Source organism: Mastomys coucha, unplaced genomic scaffold, assembly GCF_008632895.1.
Source record: "Mastomys coucha isolate ucsf_1 unplaced genomic scaffold, UCSF_Mcou_1 pScaffold5, whole genome shotgun sequence".
NCBI lineage: Eukaryota > Metazoa > Chordata > Mammalia > Rodentia > Muridae > Mastomys > Mastomys coucha.
In genome coordinates this window covers 61101439-61106763 of record NW_022196911.1, presented here as the reverse complement: position 1 = coordinate 61106763, position 5325 = coordinate 61101439, and the positions used below count along the sequence as shown (strand labels likewise).

At 39.2% G+C, this 5325-nt stretch overlaps 1 protein-coding gene and 1 long non-coding RNA gene across 8 annotated transcripts in view; one reads left to right on the top strand and one right to left on the bottom strand.

Annotated features, from left to right (window-relative positions):
- The window catches only part of Dnah9 (dynein axonemal heavy chain 9), a 335545-nt gene that overhangs the window by 295067 nt on the left and 35153 nt on the right, over positions 1-5325 (top strand). The window lies entirely within an intron of this gene.
- Positions 1-5325, bottom strand: part of LOC116078602 — a 12523-nt gene that overhangs the window by 3473 nt on the left and 3725 nt on the right. For both annotated transcript variants that reach the window (XR_004113601.1, XR_004113600.1), the window contains 2 exons: positions 5099-5178; positions 153-281 (listed from right to left, as the gene is read on the bottom strand). This is a non-coding gene — a long non-coding RNA (uncharacterized LOC116078602). The remainder of the gene's footprint in view (positions 1-152; positions 282-5098; positions 5179-5325) is intronic.

The following is a 5325-nucleotide window of genomic DNA, read 5'->3' as shown; positions in this document are numbered from 1 at the left end:
TATATATATATATATATATATGTAGAAATAACAAGAAATACTTTAATTTTTAAATTAAATTTAAATTAAATTAAAGTGTAAGAGCTAGTTTGGAGACTATTAATTCTATTCTGTTGATCTATGTGTTTATGTTTGCTGAAAGCAATACTGACCTTGGAGCCTTATGGTAAAATTTTAAGTCAGGAAATGAGTCTTCAACATTTTTCTTTACTTTAAGATTCTTTTATCTTCTTGGAGTCTCTTATATTTCCACAGAACTTTCAAAACTAGCTAATCAAGTTCTACAGAAAACAAAGAAAAGTGCATTCAGATTTCAGTGGGAATGGCTGTGATTCCCATGTAGGTAAACTGAGGACATGTGGAAATCTCACCAATATGCGGTGCTTTAACACATGAACAAGGATCATCTTTCCATGTTTTAAATTTAGTTTATTTTGACAGTATTGCATAATTTGTAGTGCACATACACACACATACACATGTGCACATATACACACATGCATATACACACATATGCATGTACACACACAATTTTCTAGATATAAGACTATGCCCTCCGCAAGCAGAGATAAAATCTTTTATAATCTTAATGCTCTTGGTTTCCTTTTTCTTTCCTGATTGTCCTGATGAGAATTTCAGTGTTAAATAAAAGTGGCAAATTTGGGCATCTTTATCTTGTTTCTAATCTTAGGAGAAGTAACCATTGAGCTTGGGTTTTTCTAAACAGGAAGGTCTAAAATTAAAAGTTGAACCTCCTTGCCATTTAATGCCTGTTCCACGTTTCTATTTCTCACTGAGTATTTTCAGTACTTGGTTTCTTTCCAGGCCTTTGTTCACTTCATCATAGCCATATATATGATATATGTATTAAAATGTTTAGTTCTTCTATGGTATATATCTTAACCAGGATAGAACTTAGGTGCGTGTGTGTGTGTGTGTGTGTGTGTATGTGTGTGTGTGTGTGTGTGTGCGTGCACACGTGCATGAGTGCGCGCACATGCAGGTATGTGTCAATGTGAATGCATGTGTGTGTGCAGGTCAGAGATCAACCTCAGGTGCCATTTCTCAGGAGCCATCCATCTTGATTTTTAAGACAAGGTCTTTGTGTTGGATGAGAATAGACCATACATGCTCATGTGTTTGAATACTTGGTCCACAGTTGGTAGGACTATTTGAGAAGGATTTGGAGGTGTGACCTAGTTGGAGGAAGTGTGTCACTGGGGGTGGGCTTTGAAACTTTAAAACACTTGTGCTATTCCAAGTGTGCTCTCTGCCATTCCTAGTTTGTTCTTTACCCTCTATTTATGAATCAAGAAATAAGCTCTCAGCTGCTGTCCTATCTTCACTCCACTACCATAGACTCTGAGCCTCTGGAACTGTCACTCAATTTTATCCCCCAGGAACACTCAACTGTCATTCCTTTATACGTTGTCTTGGTCAGGGTGTCTTATCACACAATAGAAAGGAAACTAATACAGCCTGTCATTGGCCTGAAGCTAGACTAGGCTAGCTGGCCAGTGAGCCCAGAAATCCTCTGCCTTACCAGCAGTAGGATTATAAGCATGGACCAACACACCTGTCTCTCTTATGTGGGTTCTAGGAATAGAACACAGGTCCTCACACTTACATGGCATGCACTTAACCACCTAAGCCATCTCCCCAGCCCCAAAGCACTGCTATACTCTACAAATTTTAGATAATCCTTCTTGACTTCCCTCTATATAAGCTGAGACTTCCGTGTTTCAATTGTGAAGCTGTCATTTGATTTTTACATAATCAAGGCCAAGTATATGTTCATTTTTCTCTGTTAATATCATTAATTCTATGCATTCCTGATCTAATACATTCACAGTTAAGCTTGAAAATAATAAATATCCCTATCTTAGTCAATAGAAAAATCCCCCTCTGAGACAAAGAACAAAGCAGGAGAGTGCAGTGTTGGGAAGTAGACATGGGCCACGGGTGTATGTAGAAGTCAGAGGACAACTTGTAGAAGTGAGTGGAGTCTTTACCCACTAAGCCATCTCACTGGTCTACTTATTTAGGGTTTCTATTCCTATGTTGGAACACAATGACCAAAAGCAACTTTGAGAGGGAAAGGTCAGTTTGGCTTTCCCTTCCGTATCACAGTTGATCATCAAAGGCAGTCAGAGCAGGAACCTGGAGGTAGGAACTGAAACAAAGACTATGGAGGAATGGTGCTTGCTGACTTGTTCTTCATGCCTTGTGTCTTCACATACTTTCCTAAACTATCCAGGACCACCTGCCCAAGGAGTGACACCACCTCCTGTGGGATGGGCTAACCCATATCCATCATCAATCAAGAAAATGCACCACAGGTTTCTCCATAGGCCAATCTGATATGAGGGCAGGGCATTTTCTCAGTTGAGGTTCCATCTTCCAAAATAACTCTAGCTTTTGTCAAATTAACATAAAAACTACCCAGCACACCCACTTTCTCTACTTTCTGGTTCAATATCATGATTTCTAGCTATCTCAGAAGAACGTTTTGCAAAAAGTTCAAATCATGTAAAGTTCTACTTGGTTTCATATGTAAATGAAGAGTTTCTTGGAGAAAATCCAAAATTCCAGTATTTTCTGGAGTTGCAAATTCCATTGACAAAAAAAATAAATATTATTCATAATTATCACTAGCTTCTTACTCATTATATATATTGAAAGGTGTTTTATTTTTACTCTAGAAGACATTCTTACTAGAATTATTAGCATCCCATTGCAATATGAATGAATTCTGTTTTAGCTTTAGAGAAAGCTGATACCCCTGGGTTTATTTTCTTGATCTTCTACTTTAATCATATAAATATATATATATTTATATAAATTGTATAGAATTAATTTATATTGTAATAAGATGGCAGTAACTAGTAAGAATACCTTCTAGAATTCAAAAAGAGAATGCCTTCCAATATATAGAATAAAAAGGTTATATATATATATATATGTATATGTGTGTATATGTGTGTATATATACATATATATATTTAGAGAGAGAGAGAGAGAGAGAAAGAGAGAGAAAGAGAGACCACTTATTTCCTATTTTCCATCTTCATTTTGCTAGTATACATCATCAGAAAAGAATCCTAAGAAATAAAATTTTTGGACCCTTGTTTGATCCTAAAGTTGTTGGATAGTTTTTCTGGGTACAAAATAATTTCTACTTAGAACTTTAGCAACATGGCTGTATTGTGCTCTAGAAGCCAGTTTTGCTTGTGAGTGACCATATGTCATGTTCTGTTTTGTTTTGTTTTTTTTCAGTGACCCATTTTTATCCCCCAGGAACACCAAGACCACCTAGTTTGTGTTCTGCTATTTTCTGAGCTGTGTTTCCCTGCGGGCCCTTTCCACTCCCCTGCTCAGCTCTCAGCATGTCTGTTCAAGGAAGGGTCACACCTTTCTTTAGCTTTATTCTATTGCTTTTGGTATACGCCACAATTAGTCACCAAAAAGGAGTCATTTTAAACAGCCTTTCCCTGCCCTAACAAATCCCCTATCAAATTGTCTCGGTTTTTGTTTGGATTCTGCTGAAGAGTTACAATCTCTCACCTGGATTATCAAGATTACCTCCTGCCCTCCTTCTACTGAAATCCTTTGCCCCTCTGTGACCAGAGTTACCTTGCTAAATCTCAAATCCTGTAACATCATGCTCCCTAAAGCTTTCATGTAGACTCCCATCGTCCTAAAGGTTAAGTCAAATAGCCTTCACATGATTGATGCAGCCTACAGGGCCTGGCCTCTCTGTCCAGCCTTGTATGCTGCACTAGACTCACTCTTTTAGATTACTGGCCATATTTTGGGACATTTCAGCAAATGGCTCCTTTTATCTGAAACCTTCTCAGCAACACAGTACTTACTCATTCCTGCAAAGATCAGTCTGACCTCATCGCTGCGTGACCACTTGGTTCCCCATTACATCTCCTCATGGCACTCTGCACATTTGTGCCACAGCACTTAATACAATCTTAATTTAACCATTCTTTCATTGCTGGATTTTACATTTCCATTGCCTGCCTGTCACTAAGATCCTTGAGGTCAGAAATCATGCCATTCTGGTCCTCATCTTACCAGAGTCTCACAATGAGACTAGCACAGAGAATGTACTCATTAAATATGTGTTAAATAGATCAACGAATGAATATCATAAGGCATTCATCATAACTATGGTATTCCTGCCTTTCATGTGCTTACATGTTCCTTCTATCCACGTTCACAAGTTTACAGAGTGTGTGTTCTTTCTATCCACTTTCCCACATTTAAAGAGCATGCATTCCTTCTATCTACCCAGGCTTTAGTACTCTCAGATGAATAAATCCACTTAGTTTTATCATGTTCACTCACCATTCTCCCTTTGAAAGCTTTCATATTCTCCATTCGTGAGCAATTTTGTTCCTAGCCAGTTGACCTCCCACTATTGCACCAGGTTACTTGGAGCTTCCTGTCATCTCAGGCAGACTGACCCCACCCTGTTCTACATTGTCTGTCTCTGCTTTGCCTCAGCCTTGCCCTTGGCTTCATTTGAATGCAGATTTCTAGAAGCATATTGCTGTTCATCAACAGGAGACCACTTATGTACCTGTGCCCTCTCTCTTCTCACCTCCCTCCCTGACTTCTTGGTGGTTTGATTTGTTTTCTAATTTGCCCATTTAGACAGAGATTCTAAGAGACTACATATTTTCCATTTCTTGACTCTAACCAGTTTTCCTGATGAACCCCAGTTCTCATTTGGAATCCACAGAGCTGACCCAAGCAGTTTCTGCAATCACCCTTAGTCCTGGCATATTAAGTACTGTCTCCTTGCTTCGTTTTGCAGTATGAGTAGCAGGTAGTTCAACATACCCCTCTGTTTAGACTCTTAAAATATTAGTATTCCCTCACATCCCTAGGCAGCTGAGCTTGACTTATTCACTGCTTTTCTCTTTTGTTTTACTATGGCAGTTGTTGTCTGGGTAGGTTTTCAAAAACCCCAAAAGGGAGACTAAAGATTTGTTTTCTTGTCTTCATCCACTCCTCTGTTGAAATCCATGTGCCCTTGTACTAATAGGAAGATGAGTCTGCTTAACAGACACAATCCTTAGCTTACCTCCAATCCTTGGCTAGGAGTCTATACTTCTCTAGGACTTTGCTCCACTCAAATTCTTCCTGAATGTCTCATCCTGAACACTGTGGGACAGGAGAGAGAAGAGAGGAGGAGAAATGAGGACAAGGAGGAGGGAAGGGAAGGAAGAGGAGGGGAGGGGATGAGGAGGGAGGAGGAGGAGGGAAGGGGATGAGGAGGGAGGAGGAGGAGGGAAGGGAAGGAAGAGGAGA